The sequence below is a fragment of the Mirounga leonina genome, unplaced genomic scaffold, assembly GCF_011800145.1.
Source record: "Mirounga leonina isolate KUSES-001 unplaced genomic scaffold, KU_Mleo_1.0 Mir_101595, whole genome shotgun sequence".
NCBI lineage: Eukaryota > Metazoa > Chordata > Mammalia > Carnivora > Phocidae > Mirounga > Mirounga leonina.
Genome location: NW_023270158.1, coordinates 19,035,890 through 19,056,109, shown reverse-complemented (window position 1 = coordinate 19,056,109; position 20,220 = coordinate 19,035,890). Strand labels below are relative to the sequence as shown.

Genomic DNA, 20,220 nt, shown 5'->3' with positions numbered 1-20,220 from the left:
TACCACTATAAAAAATCATTAATTCACAAAGGAAGCCAACAAGAGAGGAAGAAAGGAGAAAAGGAAATACAGTCCAGCTATAAAAAAATTAATTAGATGGAATTAGTAAGTCCTTTTCAATCAATAATTACTTTAAATGTAAATAGATTAAATTCTCCAATCAAAAGACATAATGTGGCTGAATGGATACCCATGCAAAAGGATGAAACTGAATAACTATATCCCATCATTATCAAAAACTAACTCTAAATAGATGAAGGACTTAAATGTAGGACCTGGAAAGATAAAACTCATAGAAGAAAATAAGGAAAAACTTAACATCAGTCTTGGCATTGATTTTTTTTTGAATGTGACACCAAAAGCCCAGGCAATAGAAGCAAACATAAATAAGTGGGTCTACATCAAACTAAAAAGCTTCTGCACAGGAAATGAAGCAATCAACAAAGTGGGAAGGTAATTTATGTAATGGCAAAAAATATTTGAAAACTATATATCTTATAAGGGGTTAATATTGAAAACATATAAGGATTTTATACAACTCAATAGCAAACATAAATAAATAATCCAATTAAAAATGAATAAAATGCCCAAATAGACATTTTTCCTAAGAAGACATAGAAATGGCCAATGGGTGCATGAAAAGATGCTGAACATCAGTAATTATAAAGGAAATTTTTATGATTTCTTTTATTAAAAAGAGAAGGGATAACAAGTGTTAGCAAAGTTGTGGAGAAAAGGGAACACTTATACAATTTTGGTGGGATGTAATTGCTGTAGACATTATGGAAAACTGTGGAATTTCCTCAAAAAATTAAAAATAGAACTACTATATGATCCAGCAATTCCACTTCTGGGTATATATTCAGTGGAAATGAAATCTGGAATTTGAAAAGATAGTCTGCATTCCCATGGTCATTGCAACATTATTCACAATAGCAGTGATATGGAAACAACCTAAATGTCCATCTTTGGCTAAATGGATAAAGAAATAAAGAAAATGTGACCATACACACACACACACACACACACACACACTACAATATTATTCAACCTTAAAACAGAAGGAAATCCTGTTAACTGTGAAAGTATGGGTGGACTTGGAGGACATTATGCTAAGTGAAAAAACCAGACAGAGAAAAATAAGTCAAAGACTGGAGAAAGATACATCATGCTAACAGTAATCAAAAAGAACCTGAAGAAGCTATATTAATCTTAGACAAAGCAGACTTCTGAGGATGAAAAGTTATCAGGGATAAAAAGGAGCATTGCATAATGATAAAATCATCACTTCCCCAAGAAGATGTAATAATCTTTCATGTGCATACAACTAACAAAAGAACATCAAAATACATGTTGCAAAAACTATAGAACTGTAGGGAAAAAGATGAATCCACTATTATAGTTGGAGACTTTAACACACTTCTATCAGTAATTGACAAATTCAGTTGGCACAAAATCAGTAACATAAACTGAACAGTATCATTGACCACTTGGATCTAATCTACATGTATAGAATACTTCATAAAACACTAACAGAATACACATTCTTTTGAAGCTCTCCTACAACATTCACCAAGATAGACAATATTCTGGATCATAAAACAACCACAATTTAACTAATTTAAAAGAATACATATCATACAAAATATGCTATCATACCACAATGAGGTTAAACTAGAAATCAATAACAGAAGGATAGCCAGAAACTCCAACATACTTGAAGATTAAACAACACATTTTTAATTAAGTTTTTTATTTTAATTCCAGTATGGTTAACATACAGTGTAGTTTCGGGTGTACGATATAGTGATTCATCAATTCTGTACATTACTCATTGCTTATCATGATTAGTACTCTTAATCCCCATCACTTATTTCACACATCCCCCCACCAAACTCCCCTCTGGTAACCCTCTGTTTATTCTCTATAGTTAAGAGTCTGGTTTTTGGTTTGTTTCTTTTTCCCCCTTAAACAACACACTTTTAAATTACACAAGGATCAAAAAAGAATCCTCAAGAAAAATTAAAAATATTTTGAACTAAAGGAAAATAAAAACACAATTTATCAAGTTTTGTGGGGTACAATGAACAGTGCTAGGGGAATTTTACAGAATTGAATGCGTACATTAGAACTGAAGAAAGATCTAAAATGAATAATCTAAGCTTCTACTTTAAAAGTAACAATAAATTTCACCACAAGTAAGAAGAAAAATTTTAAAAATAAGATTTAGAGCAGAACTCAATGAAATTGAAGATAGGAAATCAGTACTTTAATTCTGCTAGTAGTATAGATCTTAAAAACTCTCCCCACACACACCCAAAATATGTGAAGTAATGGATACGTTAATTATCTTGATTGTGGTAATCATTTCATAAGGTATACATATATCAAAACATCAGGTTGTACACAGTGAGTCAATCAAACCATAAGCTTATTCTTTGAAGAGATCGATAAAATTGATAAAACTCTACCCAGGTTAAGTAAGAAAAAAAGCAGTTAGACATAGATTACTAGCATCAGAAATCAAAGAGGGGACCATCACTACTAATCTAATGGACATTGGTGAATAAAAAATATTATGAACCATTCTATGACCATAAATTTGATAACCTAGATTTTGTTAAATCATAAAAAAATCAATCATAAAATTGATAACCAATTTCTTAAAAAATACAATTTACCAAAAGTCACAAAGGAGAAATAGTCTGAAGAGGACTGTTTTTTCAAAGGCATTCGATCAATAATTAATAACCTTCCCTACACTAGAAATAGAAAGCACTACAGAGCAGTTCATAAAACAATGGAATATACATTCCTAGTCTGATAATCCTCAAATCCCTGCCATATCTGAGCCTGGTTTGATGATTGCTTCATCTTTTCCAACCGTGTTTTTGTCTTTTACTATGATTTTTAATTTTTCTTGAATGCCAGATATGATGTATTGAATAAAAAAGAATTGAAGAAAATAGTCTTTTAGTGTTAGGTTTTAGATTTATCTGGCTAGGCATTAGGCTGTACCTGTAGATGTCAGAAGCTAATATTTCCTCTGGTGGTAGTGTTTTTGCCGTCCCTGTTGTCTTCGGGTTTCCGTAGAAACTTATTCTTTTTTTTCTTAAATAAGTCTGAGATATGCTATTCTTTCGATTGTATTCTCCTATTGTTATTGTTATACAGGACCCCTACTGATGTGGTAAAATGTGGGAGGAGAAGTGTTCTATAGTCCCATGATTGGGTCTTAGACTATTGGTGAACCTTTGCTCTGGTTTGGGACCTTCACAAGTGCTTCTCAGGGGCTACCACCCCTTTAGATGAGACAGGAAGGTCAGAAGGGGCTGAAGTTGGTGTTATCCTCCCCCCACAGAGAAGGCTAAATGGGGTTGGAGTTAAGTAGTTTGACTCTAGTAAAACTGATACTCTTGAAGGCAAACCTTGTTAAGAACAAAGAAGCTCTGGGTGAATTTCAAAAGAGCAATTTTTTCTTCTCTACTTGCTAGAAGCTTAAGGGGATTTTCTTCTGATCTTCACTGTGAAAACTCAGGAGGCTCCTTGAGGTAAAACTCACCAAATATGGGGCCCTCTACTGAAGTTTTTAACCTTCAACTATGTCCGCACTGGGCCTCCAGAAATTCATCATAATAGCATATGTTTGTCTACTTTGTACTAGTTCCCATATTTGTTTTTGCTCTTGAACTTCTGCTCCCTTAAGTTATGATTCTTTGTATGTACCTTCCTGTCTCTTCAATTATGGATCCTGTAGTTTGCTCTGTGGCCTTGATTCTCTGATGGGGCTAAGAGGAGGTGTTCATTTTTAATTTGTTCAGCTTTTTTCTTGTGAGGATTAGAGTAAGGACTTCTAAGCTCCTTACATGCCAGAACAGAAACTAGAAGTCTCTATTATTTTTTAAATTTAATCATTTCTTAAAGTCAGAGTTATATTGAGATCACTGAATTCTCACTTTTAATAGCCTCTGTTGTTATTTCATAGATGCTTTAAGGTCTCTTATTTTTGAGGAAATTTGTATTTGTTATTGCTTTATTTTCTTCTATTTCAGAGTTTCTTAATCTTGGTCCTACAGACACTTTGAGCAATATCATTATTTGTCCTGGGGGGATATTTTGTGAATTTTAAGATGTTTAGCACCATCTCTGGCCTCCACATACTAGATTCCAGCAGCACCTCAGTAATTGTGATAATCAAACTATCTGCATAAATTGCAGAATGTCCGTTGGGAGAAAAATTGTACCCAGTTGAGAGCCACTGTTCAACCTATACTGTCTCTTCATTTTTTAATTTTCTTTTTCAGATTTTTTGTCTTGGTCTCATATGTTAAGGCTTTCCTAAAAATTTTGGAAGCTTTAAAAGAATGAAGAATTAAAAAGCCAATTGTAAGCCTTAAACATGTGAGTGGGGCTTATTGAGCCCAGGGCTTTATGGTAATGACAGTGGTTAACTATTGATAGGTCCTTTCCTGGATCCATTCAGTTTTCCAAAGGTCAATTTTCTCATATCCATTCTGGCACATTATATGCCTGGCTATAGTAACTTCTTTTCATTTCACCCTTAAAACTTTCTGTTGCACTAAATTTTCTAAATCACAGCTCTAATCAAGTTATTCTCTGTTTAAAACTTCAATGGTTCTTCACTACCTAGAGAAGTAACAGTGTTGCTCTTGACTTTTAAGGCAATGTACAGTATGACAATTCATTCCATTTTCTACATTTATTTACTGCTATTTACTTTATGTCAAATAGAACCTGTGCTCTTCCTCCCTCCAGAGCTTTTGTTCCTATTGTTTCTTCCTGGTAGAACTACTTTTCTCTTTCAGAAAACTAAAATCCTAACCTTTCCTTTGAATACCATTTGAAATGCCATGTTTTAAATGCCATGTCATTTTCCTGAATTTTTTTATTTACTTGTGATAACTCCCTTCTCTGAACTTTGTATACTTTTATTCTATATTTTGTTTCATTTGCAACATATGATATTTTGCTTTATATCCCAGTTATTTGTGAACTCATTATTCTCCTGGATTATAAAATATTTGAGGACATGGTTCAATCATTTTTATATGTTCTGCACCATATAGCACAGAATCTCACACATAGATGGTGCTAAAATATGTTGTTTGGATATAAATTTTAAAAAATTGATATCAGCGACAGCAAAAATGCCATTCTCTTTCAAGAAGACTTCCTGATCATTCAAATTTTCTTCTATTTCTCTCTAGTCTGAAATTCTAGAGTACCCAATCTTTGTACCAGTTATTTCAGCAGTTAGTTACTTATTTAATGGTGCCATGTGTCATCCTCAGTAGTTTAAAAGTTGCTTGAGGGCTGGGGCAGTTTTCATTATCTCTTTTGTATTCTTTATAGTGCCTTGAATACATAAGTGGATTCATGAATACTTGTTGAATCAGATTCAACATAGTAGTCTTTCATACTTCTTTCAAAATGCCACACATTTGGCATGCAAATTAAGCATCAATAAATTAGTGGACTATTGTGAAAATATCCTGAAAGTTGCACATAAAATTCAGCTTCTTGAGAGGAATATTTTTCTCATCGAGATAGTCGGCTAACTCCATTCCAGCTTCATTTACTCTAAAATGATTTATTACAAAGCTAGAGTTTGGTGTACAACTATTATTCTGTATAACCAGCCATTTGTTCATCCTTTAAGTCTTTGTTTCAAAAGGATTTTTCCCCATTCCTCATTTCTTTGTACTTTACAAAATATAAATATTGTACCTGCTATCTTGCCTTTGCCTTCTTTTTTGGCAGGATTCCAGTCACAGTAAATTATCCTCAAAATAATAAGTACATTTGTCAATCAAGAGAAAAACTGTATGTAAATAAGTCTTCCTTAAAGTTTCTCATAACTCCCAATGTGAGAAATACATTCTCAAGAAGTAATGTACAATCTGGTTACAGAGAGGAATATGATTCCCTCTTTAAGCATTCATCTGCCATTTATAGGTTTTATAGGTTTATATAATATGTGACTTCAGAGTTGATCAGGGCAATACTAATACTGTTCCTCCCTCTTGAAGTTGATAGTTATTGAAAGTATTATAATTAACAAAACCCTCTATAATTTTTTACAGACAATTAATATTTTTTTATTTTTTTTATTTTTCACAGAAAATTAATAATTAAAAAATCTTCATAGAATTTGATTATATTGTTTAATGAAACCAGTGAACTTGTATAAATCTAGAAGCTAATTATGATGCTTTATTATCATTAACAATTATTAAATCATCACATTGTGATAATCAGAATTTTTAAATTACTAATTACTTCTTAATTTGATATGTCCTGAGTGTTAACATCTGGGTCTAGACAATAAAAAATGCTAAACAATATATATGACAGAAAATCACTGACCACACTAACCATAGTTTTTTGACATATATGCCACTTTTGTAAATCAGGTCAGTATATTTTACAAAGGGCCAGAGTTGCTCAAAATCATTACTCCTCAATTCACATTAATCAATATGCTAGATGCTTTTTCTGATATATTTATTACACACACACACACACACACAGAAAAAATCCTTCAAGATTTTTATTTCAAAGATTTCAAGAGGAAGCTGCAGGGAAATTTGCCAAAAGTACCATAAAAATACCACTGTGGAATCTTCAAATTTAAAAGAGAAGAATGGAAAAAGTGTAAAATTAATTGTATTGTTTTCTAGTGATGACCAGGATGTTTAAGTATAAACACTTCATAAAAAATGGGCTTCATTTCCATTATCATTTTAATATGCTTTCAGACATATGCAATATTATTGCTATATCACTAATGGTGTTCTTTCAAGCCTGCCTTCACACCCAGTGCTTTTAAACTGCTATTATAATGCTTTTTTTATAACAATTTCTATTTAAATGCAAAGTCCTATGGAGCTAAGCATTGCTGGCTTTTTCTTTTATGTGCATTCTTAGAATACAATTCAACTTAACATTTCCTCCATTTATTGATTTTATGATGAAAATAAAATGCCTTAAAATATTTTGTAAATAACATTATTTTTATATTTATTGCAAAATATCAGACTGGAAAATTAACATATAACAAAATTTTTACAATTATTGGAACTTTTTATTTTTTTATTTTATTTTATTTTATTTTCTTAAATATTTTTTTATTTATTTGCGAGAGAGAGAATGAGAGACAGAGAGCATGAGAGGGAGGAGGGTCAGAGGGAGAAGCAGACTCCCCGCTGAGCAGGGAGCCCGATGCGGGACTCGATCCAGGGACTCCAGGATCATGACCTAAGCCGAAGGCAGTCGCTTAACCAACTGAGCCACCCAGGCGCCCCACAATTATTGGAACTTTTTTTTTTAAAGATTTTATTTATTTATTTATTTGAGAGAGAGAGAGAGAGTGAGAGAGAGAGCGCAAGAGGGGGTAGGGTTAGAGGGAGAAGCAGACTCCCTGCCGAGCAGGGAGCCCGATGTGGGACTCGATCCCGGGACTCCGGGATCATGACCTGAGCCGAAGGCAGTCGCTTAACCAACTGAGCCACCCAGGCGCCCAATTATTGGAACTTTTTAAAGATTATTACTCACCTACTGTCTCTTACTGTTCTAAGCAAAACCTTTATTTCATCATAATGTCTGAAATGTGTCTCTTCAGAGAGTATATACTTTTGTGTTGCTTTAAAATACTATTCTCTTTATAGCTGTGAGCATCCGTAAGATTGTACTATGGCTTGTTATATGAGCTAAAATTTTCACTGTGTGAATTCTTACTTGCTGGTAACTTTTAATTAGCTATGTAGGTAGACCAAAATACTAATAAAAATTTCAATTAGAATAAAAGTTCTGCCTTAATCCGGTGTTTTGAAATTTAAAATATTTTACTCTGTCCCTTCCCTTTCTGTTTGGGGTTCTATAAGGCACTACATCATTACAGTTTGTTTCCCATTCCTTATTATCTCATATTGAAAGTCTCCATCCTTTCCTAAATTTGCAATCCCTGTCCAATTTCATTGCTAGTCTATTTTAGCTCCCATTCTTTCAAAGACTGGAGAAATAGTAAAATAAAATTCATGAAGAAGAAAGTGGAAAGGAAAGAAGATGGCAAAAATAGAGGGAGATTCATAGAATGCTTGAACTTTCAGCTCAGAACTTTCAATGTTGGGTTAAGATAGAGTAAACTCATTCCACTGCATTTCTCTCACTGTATACAGTTATAAAACCTGGATAGAATACATAAGGCAGCTATTTGAGATTTCTAAAAGGTAAATATTAACAGTCAGGTTAAGGAAAATGACTGGAATTTGAAATGCCCCCAAATTGATGGCAAATTTACCATTTTCTCTTTACCAGCATCTCCCAGCCTGAAGTTAATGAATCAAAGTGTCACCAGAAAGCAGAAAGAGACCAGAGAAGCCCTCTAATTCTAGCTAAAGGAGAATGAAAGGGAACTCCTAAAGTTCAGAGAGTGTGAAAATCCCTCATAAGTGTGTGTGTGTGTGTGTGTGTATAATTTTCTCTGTTCTTTCACTCTCCAATCCCCAAGTAATTCTATAATTCTATGGTGGTTGTGGCAGCAGGAGCCAAAACTCTGATTAAGAAGAACCTTCATTTCTTTTCAGTGGATTTGTGGTTCCAAGAGTACGAGGACAAAATTTGTTTCTCTTTTTCTCTTTCTTCCTACAGCTTGGCCCCTCTCATACAGGTAAAACTGCGTAAGTGTATAGTAGAATCAGGAAATCAAAGCCCAACTTTCTGGACAGAGAACTAAGAGGAGCCTCAGGGGAAAAGAGGAGATGTCATTGAGAGGGAGGAGCTGGGACAGTGACCTCATAACATTGTTTTGTGAAATTCTAGGCTCATCCTTAAATGGCTCATACAGTGGATCTTTTCCTATTCAGCACAGCAAAAACTTTGAATAAACTAATAAACTAAACTGATGAATAAACCAAGGCTTAGATTCCAGATTGTTGGCACACAGTAGACAAATTAGAACAGGACCACAAATGCTTTGAAAACTGAACTGTCATTGGGACCATAGCCCACAGAATGCGAGATGGAAATGTGAGATGGAAATTTGAGATGCAAAAAAATAGGTTGATTAGCTTCTAAAACAAAAATATCAATGTTATCTTGGAATTTAAACAAGACTCAGTGTTTCATAATATATTCAAAACATCTAGGATATGTAAGTGAAGCCAATATCAATGCATAGGGAAAAGAAGCAAATGCCAAGATGACACAGATGTTGGAATAATCTGACAAATATTTAAAATAGCTATTACAAAAATGACCTAGGAGGCAATCACAAACACTCTTAAAACTAAGGATATCTCGGGAAAAAAATTCAATTATAAAAAGGAATCAAATGGAAAGTTTAGAACTGGTAGTGCTTTAACCAAAAAAAGAAAAAAAAAAGGAAATACACACAGAAACAAAGATGAAAACAAAACAAAACAAAATTCACTTGATAGAACAAAACAGCAGGATTGAAATAATGGAGGAAACAGTGAATGCAAATAAATCTGTAATTACATCAAAATTTTAAAAGTCTGACTCCTCTAATTTGAAGACGAAGATTATCAGACTGGATCAAATTCCAGCTGTATGCTGCCCAGAAGAAAGTAAGATAAAAATTTTAAATAAAATAATAAAGGTATGTGATGAAAACATTCAACAATAAATTTGTAGAGCTATACACATTTCAAATAAAATTGTCTTAAAATTAAGAATTGTTATTAATTATAAAGAAAGATATCATAATGATAAAATGGTCAATCAACTAGGAACATATGACTATTCTTAATTTTTATGATCTTAATTACATATTTTAAAAATATATAGAGAAAGGAAATGACAAAATTAAAAAGATAAATAAACTTCACATTCGGAGTGGGGGATTTTAACAGATGTCTCTCAATACATGTTAGGCAAAAAATCAGTAAGCATACAGAAAACTCAGGACACAGTTATCAGACTTTATCTAATTTGCACAGAGCACCTATAGGCAACACATCCTAACAAAGTCTGTATTTCTGAGATTATAGCATTTATAAATTTTCTAAAATTAATTATATGCTCAGTTATGAAGCAGGTTCCAATAAACTTTATAGGACTAAAATCATACTGAGTATATTATTTATGCTCAATGGAATTAATAAAAAAAACTTCAAAATAATAACAAACCTCCAGTAATTTAAAAATCAGGCACTACATCTCTATATTACCCAAAATTCATAGAAGAGGACAAAATATGAAGTAGATCATAATATGAGCTAATGATATTGGAAATATGTTTCAGTGAAACTTGTTGAATACAGCTATAGCAGTGTGTAGAAGAAAATTAATAGCTTTAAAATGCATACAGTTGGGGCACCTGGGTGGCTCAGCCAGTTAAGCGGTTAAGCATCTGCCTTTGGCTCAGGTCATGATCTCAGGATCTTGGGATCAAGCCCCACATCAGCCTCCCTGCTCCTTGGGGAGCCTGCTTCTCCCTCTCACTCTGCTTGTGCTCTTGCTCTCTCTCTCAGATAAGTAAATAAATCTTTAAAAAGAATAAAAAATAAAATGCATACAGTAGAAAACTACAAAAAGTAAAAAATGAATTATCTATATAGTAAATAATTTGTAAAGCAGAGAAAGTAAGAAATAAGTTAGACATGAGCAAAAATTAATAAAACAGAAAACAATATAAAATACAGGAAATCAAAGGTAAAAGTTGGTTTTTGGAAATTTCTAATGCAATTTATAACTGCTTGTCGTAACTGACCAAGAAACAACAAAGGAAGGCACAGACTTCCAATGTCAGGAATAAGAGTGGGAGTAATACTACATGTCATACAGAAGTTACCGACACAAAAAGATGTAAATGGATTTATTCCATTTATTTTAAAAATGTGATACAATGGAACAGAAAAATAGAAAATATGATTGCTTGATAAATATAATTAATCTTCTGACATAGAAATTCCAGGATCAGATGACTTGCTTTGAGAATTTTACCAATAAATTAGGCAAGAAACTTGACTCTTAAAGGAATTATTTGAAAAAGAGAGAAAGCAGGAATAGTTCTTAACTCACTTTATGATGCTAGCAAAACTTTGATTCCTAAATCTGTCAAATACATTTTAATAAATGGAACAAATCCAGTTCAATCTCTTTCACAAACATAGATAAAAAAATCCTAAATAAACTTTTTCCTACACTAATCAATAATATATGAAAAGGAAAAAAATCACTATCTGTTTGTATTTATTGCTAGAACACATAGCTTAACATTTAAATATCTGAAAACAGAATTTACTATATTAATATTTGGTTCTACCTCTCAATATTGGGACATGCTCATTCAGCCAATATTTGTTCATGAATTTCACAATCAAAATTCTTTGATATGCTTATCTTGTTAAAAAAAAAAATCTCAGAATCACGTGACTGTTTTGATCACTCCTTCCTGGACAACTGTTTCAGTTGCAACAATGTAGAAAAAAAACTGTTACTTTTTCTTCTCATTTATATCTTTTGAGCAATATAAAACAAACAATTCACTCAGAGTTTTGGTGGGCATGAACTCCTAACTATAGGTTACATTTTCCAGAAGATTTTGAAACTGTATGTGGCAATTTGACTAACTTTTGGCTGTTGTAGAGTGAATAGAAGTGATGTGTGCAACATTCTGCTTACATTATTTTAAAAATAAAATTTCTTTCCCTCCACTTTTTCTTTTACTCCCCTTACGGGTTAGAACAGTGATTGATATGGCCATCGTGTCAATGCTGTCCCTGTTGATGAGGGCACCACCAATGGAGCGGGGAGGGATTGACAAAGAAATGAAATAGGATACACCTACTTTCTTTCCCAGCATTGTAGAATCAAGCAGCCTACTCACCCTGGACAGCCTGTGCATCACTGTCCTGTTACATACAGGAAAATAAAACCTCATCTGGTTTGAGCTATTATATTTGTGGTTGTCTTTGTTACAGCAGAGTAATTTATATACTAGTTAATAACTAAAGAAAATAAAACTCTACAATAAAGATGTTTAATTATTATATAACAAGAAATTTGGAGGTTCCCAGATTTGGCAAAATGACTAAGAAATGGTGGCAGGTAGCTAGGCTTTTTTTTTTCCCCCTATATATCCCCTATGCCACTCTCAGCACATTATTCTTAGTTTTATACTCTCATGGTCCCAAAATGACTGAAGCATCTCCAAATATCTTTTTCTCATAAAATAAATTTCATTTAAAGTTAAAAGGAGTATAATTTTCCCCAAATTTCCAGTATCCTTTACCTTATGGCTCTGCACAGAAGTGTGTTTACCTTCTTACCCCTAAAAGGAATCACTCACAAAATGGTAATGGGATTATTTTGCTTGGTTTAGGTTAATCATAGTTTCCCTAAGGCTTGGAGAATGACATACATATTGCCAGTGACATGTCCACTTATTTCCTGTTTAAATATACAGGTGCTTTCCCCCAATATATTCATATTAATTTTTTTCTTTTCTTTTTCAATGCATTTATAGCCTTTCAAAGTGAGAAATGCTGAGAGGCTCATCTAGTTAACAAATCTAGCTTGAAACAAATGATGTTTGGTTTTTGTACTTATTTGTTAAGTTCGGATGTGGCTCCTCTATCTAAAAAAGATAAATTTTCCACCCCCAATGTATTCATTATACAATAATGGAGAAGGAATAAGATAACTTCATTTTAAGTGGAAGGGGAAGGGATTCACAGTTGTTAGTCCACAGTATGTATCATAACTTACTGGAAAGGATTAGTATTGATTTTCTGCCTTCAGTGGGATAAGCTATTTGCTGATGTGATGGATTAATTATATTAATTGATTTTTGAATATTGAATGAGCATATTATATCTGGAATAAATCCAACTTGGTCATTCTGTATTATTCATTTTATACATTGTTGAAGTCAGTTTGCTAATATTGTGTTGAGGATTTTTCCATCTATGTTCATTACAGATACTGGTCTGCACTTTTCCCTTCTTGTAATGTTTTTATGAGGTTTTGGTATTAGAGAAATGCTGGCCTCATCGAATGAGTTAGAAAGTAGTCCCTCTGATTCTATCGACTGGGAGAGATTGTAAAGAATTGGTATGATGTCTTAAGTTATGGTAGAATTTACCAGTACAACCATCTGGGCCTGGTGCTTTGTTTTGGAAGGTAATTATTAATTCAATTCCTTTCATAGATACAGGCTTATTCCAATTATATATTTCTACTTGTGTGAATTGTGGTAGCTGTCTTTTTCAAGTAATTTGTCCATTTTATCTAGATTGTCAAATTTGTGGGCATAGAGTTCTTCAGAATATTCTATTATCCCTTTAATGATTTGGGATCAGTAATGATATCCTCCCTTTTTTCTGATATTAGGAATTTATGTCTTTTTTTCCCCTCTGGGTTAGCCTGGCTAGAGTTTTATCAATGTCTCGAATCTTTTCCAAGTACCAACTTTTGGGTTTACTAGTTTTCTATTGATTTAGTGTTTTCCATTTCATTCATTTCTGCTCTGTTTTTTTCTTCTCTTTGCTTTAGGTTTATATTTCTCTTCTTCCTGTAGTTTCCTAAGGTGAAAGCTTGTACTATTAAATTTAGATATTTTTTTCTTTACTAATATATGCATTCAATGTTATAAATGTCCCCTTAAGCATGCTGTTTACCAAATCACACACAGTTTGATGAGTAGTGTTTTCTCTTTCATTTAGGTCAAAATAATTTTAAATTTCTCTTGGGATTTCTTTGACCCATTTGCTACTTAGAAGTTTGCTGTTTACTCTCCAATTATTTTCCAGCTACCTTTCTGTTATTTTGTAGCTTAATTTCATTGTGGTCTGAAAGTATGATTTATCTTTTTAAAAAGTTTCTTAAAGTGTGTTTTGTAATCCAGAAGGTGGTCTATTTTGTTGAATGTTCTATGTGAGCTTGAGAAGAATGTGTATTTTCCTGTTGTTGGATGAAGTGTTTTATAAATGTCAATTAGATTCGGTTGATTGATGGCACTGCTCTGTTCAACTGTAACCTCACTGATTTTCTGCCTGCTCGTCTGTCAATTACTGATAGAGGGGTTTTGAAGCCTCCAACTATAATAGCGGATTCATCTATTTTTCCTTGCAGTTCTATCAGTTTTACCTCACTCATTTTGACATTCTCCCATTAAGCACATGCACATTAAGATTATGTTATATCATTTTGGGAAAAGGATCAGTTTATCATGATAAAATGTCCCTTTTTATTCCTGATAATTTTCCTTGTTCTAAAGTGTGGTTTACTTGACATTAATATGGCTATGCAAGCTTTTTTGATTAGTGTTAGCATTATATATCTTTCTCCATCCCTTCACTTTTAATATAGCTGTATCTTATATTTAAAGTGGGTTTCTTGGGGCACCTGGGTGGCTCAGTCAGTTAAGCGTCTGCCTGGGGTCATGATCCTGGGGTCCTGGGATCGAGTCCCGCATCAGGCTCTCTGCTTAGCAGGGAGTCTGCTTCTCCCTCTGCCCCTCCCCACTGTTCATGCTTGTGCTCTCTGTGTCTCTCTCTCTGAAATAAATAAATAAAATATTTGAAAAAAAATAAAAGTGAGTTTCTTGTAGACAACATGTAGTTGGGTCTTGTCTTTTTATCCATTCTTTAAGTCTCTGTTTTTTATTTGGCATATGTAGAACATCACAGTTTAAAGTGATCATTGATACAGTTGAATTAATATGTACCATATGTGTAATTATTTTCTATTTTCCTTATTTTTTTGTCTACTCTTTTTTGCTTCTTTGGTTTTAATTATTTTATATAATTCCATTTTTCTCTTCTCTTAGCATGTCAATTATACTTCTTTTGAAAATTTTTTGTGGTTGCTCTAGAATTTATAATACATGAACATTTATGAGTAATTTAAGTTCATTTTCATACAACACTCCACAACTTCATGGGTAGTGCAGGTACTTTATGACAGAGTATTTCCAATTTGTCCCCCTCATCCCTTAAATCATTGCTGTCATTAATTAACTTATCCATAAGCTCTAATTACTCATACATTGTTGCAATAATTATTATGAACAGGTAATTCTGTTAAATCAAATAAGGATGAGAAAAATGAAAATTTTATTTTACCCTCATGTATTCCTTCTCTGATGTGTTTCCTTTTTCACATAGATTTTAGTTTTTGACCTATGTCTTATTCCTTCTCTTTGAAGAATATATTTTAACCTTTGTTGCAAGGCAGGTCAATTGGTGACAAAATCCCTATTTTTATTCATGTGAGAAAGCCTTTATTTTTCCTTCACTTTTTAATTTTTTTTTTAAATCTAGGTGAAATTCACATAACACAAAACTATTTTAAACTATACAATTCATTGCATCACCCTAAAGGGAATTTCCATACCCATTAAACAATCACTCTTTATCCACCCCTGCCCCCAATCCCTGGACCCTGACAATCACTAATCTGCTTTTTTTGTCTGTGGAGTTACCTATTCTGGAAATTTTCTATAAATGAAAGCAAATTATATGCCACATTTTTGGTCTTGATTCTTGCATTTAGCATAATGTTTTTAAGGTTCATCCATTGTATTGTGTTGAATTGGTATCCTGCTGCTTTGCTGAATTCATTTGTTAGTTCTAACAATTTTTTTTTAGACTTTTTGGGTTTTCTACATATAAGGTTATATCATCTGCAAACAGAGACAATTTTACTTCTCTTCCAATTTGGATGCTTTTCCTTTCCTTTTCTTGCCTAACTACTCTGGCTAGAACTTCCAGTACTATGTTTAATAGAAGTGGTAAAGCAGGCATCCTTGCCTTGTTCTGGATTTTAGTCGAAAATCTGTCTTTCACCTTTGAGTATGATGTTCACTATGGGAGTTTTATATAGGGCTTTTATTATGTTGAGTAGTTTCTTTCTATTCCAAGTTTCATGTTTTTATCATGAAAGATTACTGAATTGGGTCAAATGCTTTTTATGTACCAGTTGAGATGATTTTTTCCTCTTCATTATGTTGATGGCATATTCCATTAATTAATTTTTGTATGTTGAACCATCCTTGCATTTTAGGAATAAGTCCCACTTGGTCATGGTATATAATCCTTTTAATATGCTGCTGAGTTCTGTTCACTAGTTAGTACTTTTGGGGGAGTTTTTCGTCAATGTTCATAAAACATATTGGTTTGTACTTAACTTTTCTTCTAGTATTTTTGTCGGCTTTGGTATCATGGTAATGTTGGCCATTTGGAATGAGTTAGCAAGTATTCTCTACTCTTGAATTTTTTGGAAGAGTTTGAGAAGGAGTATTATTAATTCTTCTTTAAATGTTTGGTAGAATTTGCCACTGAAGCTATCAGATTCAGGGCTTTTTGTTACTGGGAAATTTCTGATTATTGATTTAACCTCCTTACAAGTTATAAGCCTATTCAGATTTCCATTTCTTCATAATTTATTAATGGTAGGTTTGTGTTTCTAGGAATTTGTCTATTTCATCCAAGTTCTCCAATTTGAGTTTTAGTGATTTTGTCTATTGTTTCTCTCTTCTCTATTTCATTTATCTATGCTCTAATCTTTATTATTTATTTCCTTCTTCTAGCTTTGGGTTTCATTTGTTCTTAATTTTTAATTCTATGTGACTATCCACATTTAACCTAAGCACCCCTCTCTCTTCTGGAAGCTTCAAGAAAGAGACAACACATGATAATACCCTGAAATTTCCTCTTACTTCTTATGATATGTCATCATTTGGCATGTAGGTTGAATCACAGGATATAACAAGAAAAAAATTGACCACACATTTTGCTCCATATAAAAAGAGTAACAAGTTTCTCATCCTGATATGATTGGGTCACCACTTGCCCTCATTTGCCCTCCTTTACTTATCTATTTTGCACAGTTTAGGGACTGTTGTTTATACCACCCATTTTTTTAGTAATCGAGGTATTTATCAAGTATGGGATGTTTGGATAAAATTAATAGCAAATATTACTATTAGTGGCTTAAATAATAAAGATCTCTAATTACATACAATCGCAGAACTGTAATCCTTTTTTAGAACCCTCCAGAAGATTTCCCCTGACTTCTCATTGACTAGCATTTTGTCACAAACAAATCTATAAAATAATCACCAGCAAAAGAGTATGAGATTAGCACAATTTATTAAGACCAATCATGATTCATCCTTTGTGGCTATAGATATTTCCCCCCTTCCCTGGGCATATTGCTGACTCAACACAATTTAGAGTTTGTAAAATTATGTTGAAGGAGGGAATGGCTATTAGGTAAGCAACCAACTCTATATCAAGCATATATTTCCTTTGATTTGATTATATCACAGTCTCCTGAGTTTTCTCCCATTTCTCTAACTGCTCATACTTATTTTATGAGGCTTGCTTCTGTTTAACTCTTAAATACTGGTGTTATTTAGAACTCTGGCTTTTGCTCCCCCCTCCCCCATTTTCCTACTCTACAGATTATCCTACAATATACTCATCTAGTTTCTTGGTTTCAGTTGCCTCAAAAGTGCTGACAATTGCTATATATATATATACACACACATACACACACACCTGCACTGAATATATTTTACTATTTAGGGCTGTATACCCAGCTAGTTACTGAATATTTCTGACTTTCAATAACAGGCATTTCAAACTCACGATGATCAAAACTAACAATTATTTTCTTACAAAACCTGCTTCTTCTGTTGTCATTATAATAGCAATTCATTAAACTGCCCAATCAAGGACCATAGGTATCATCTTACATTCCTATCTTTCCTCAATCTCTACATCCAGATAATCACCAAGTCAGGATAAATCTAGTTTTGAAAAGGTGGGAGAAGATAAGATTAACCAAAAAAATGTATAGAGTAAGAAATAGACCTAGTAATAAGTCTAAGAAATGCCAATATCTAAAGAATAGCCATGGAGAGGAACTACAAAAGAATGCATAGTAATTATAAATAATAATGTATTGTATAATTGAAATTTGTTAGGAGAATAGATCTTAAGTGCTCTCTTTACACACACAGAATCGAACTATGTGAGGTGATGGATATATTAGTTGAGTATGGTAATCGTTACATAAGGTATATTTACTTCAAAACACCATATTGTATACTTTAAGTATATACACTTTTAATTTGTCAAACGTATCTAATAAAGCTGGAAAAAATTAAAAAATAAAGAATATACCTAAGTGACAAAAAAAAACAGGTATATATAAAGAGAAAAATATGACTTTCTGAGAGGAAAGTGAAAAAAGACTTTCAGGAGGGTAGAAATAATTCTTTCACAGCCAGTGCTGATAGGGGTGGGCATCTCTCGGGACTAGTGCCACAAACGCTGCAAGACTGGGGGCAAGAGAAAGACCTTCCACAAGAAGCGAAAGTATGAGCTGGGGTGCCCTGCTGCCAACACTAAGATTGGCCCCCACTGCCCACACACGGTCTGTATTCTGGGAGTCAATAGGAAGTACCATGCCAGGGACCTGGGTGGTTCAGTTAGTTAAGCATCTGCCTTTGGCTCAGGTCATGATCTCAGGGTTCTAGGATGGAGCCCCGCATTGGGCTCCCTGTTCAGCAGGGAGTCTGCTTCTCCCTCTCCCTCAGCTCATACTCTTTCTCACTCTCTCTCAAATAAATAAATTTTATTTATTTATTTGACAGAGAGGGACACAGCAAGAGAGGGAACCCGAGCAGGGGGAGTGGGAGAGGGAAAAGCAGGCTTCCTGCGGAGCAGGGAGCCTGATGCGGGGCTCGATCCCAGGACCCTGGGATCATGACCTGAGCCAAAGGCAGATGCTTAACGACTGAGCCACCCAGGCACCCCTAAATAAATAAAATCTTTAAAAAAAAAAAAGTACCATGCCTTGGGGCTGGACATGGGGAATGGCGAACTTCTCCTGGGGCTCCAAGTGTTGTATGTGCAAAACAAGGATTATTGATGTTGTCTGCAGTGCATCCAACAATGAACTGGTCAGCAGCAAGACCTGGTGAAGAACTGTATTGTGATGTCAATCACACCCTACTGACAGTGGTACAGGTCCCACTATGCACTGCTCCTGGGCCTCAAGAAGGACTCCCTAGGAACAAAAGATTTTAAACAAAAAAATGGTCAAAGGAAATTCAGAAGAAATATAATGAAGGAAAAAGAATGCCAAAACCAGCAGTCTTCTGGAGGAGCAGTTTCATCAGGGCAAGCTTCTTGCATGCATCACTTTAAGACCAGTCCACTGTGGCAGAGCAGAAGGCTATGTGCTGGAGGGTAAAGAGCTAGAGTTCTAGCTGAAGAAAATCAAAGCCTGAAAAGACAAACAAATCTTCCTCCCTCCTATCTTCAGTCAGGTAATAAAAGTGTTTATTGTTCTGAAAAAAAAAGGTAGAAATAGTTATTTTAAAATAAGGCAAAGTAATTTAATGTAAGTGCAGCAAAATGTCCATTGTACTTAGCAAAAAAAAAAAAAAAAAAAAAAAGATGTTGGGACAGAAACCTGATTTTGGTTGGCCAAAAAGTGAATATAGAAAGGAAATTTGGGGATATGGTGATCTGAATACATGTTATTTTTCTCATTTTTTAATTAAAAATATTTTTTGAATATGTATTCTTCTTCATCTGTTCCTACACTCAGCTTCTTGGATGGAAAGTTTTAACTAAAATGTGCTTCATGGTAACATATATTTGTTGGAAATTTTAGATGTATTTGTGGAAAGTTTTCTACAAAAGAGAGTAGGTTTTAAAGTTCATTGTTTGTAATAATTAGTATTTCTCCTTTAGAGCCTGGGGCGAAGAGTACAGCTTCCCAGCTATTCCAGAGACGCAAAGTTGCAGTGTATAGGAACTCTAGGCAGTATAAGTAGCTATATGTAATCTTTGAAGAAACTACCTCATCATGAAAATATAGGCAGCCTCCAAAGTTATTTATCCTAACAAACTAAACTGATCCTAGTCAGGACACTTAGGAGCTGACTGCTTTTCTTTTGTACTAATAAAATAAACATTATTAGATGGTTTACCGAAAATAAGATGAAAGAAAGAAAATCAATTATATTAGTTATCATAATAAATTAGAATAGATGAATTCATCCTAAATGCCAGAAATTAAAGTGAAAAAATATTTGGGCAAATATTTAGTTCCCAAACATCACTTTTGAAAGATAACACAGGGGCCCCTGGGTGGCTCAGTTGGTTGAGCGACTGCCTTCGGCTCAGGTCATGATCCTGAAGTCCCGGGATCGAG

At 33.6% G+C, this 20,220-nt stretch overlaps 1 pseudogene; it reads left to right on the top strand.

Moving 5' to 3' along the window:
- The first annotated feature begins 253 nt into the window (after positions 1-253).
- On the top strand, positions 254-19,288 carry LOC118004876 (annotated as a pseudogene).
- Positions 19,289-20,220: the final 932 nt, after the last annotated feature.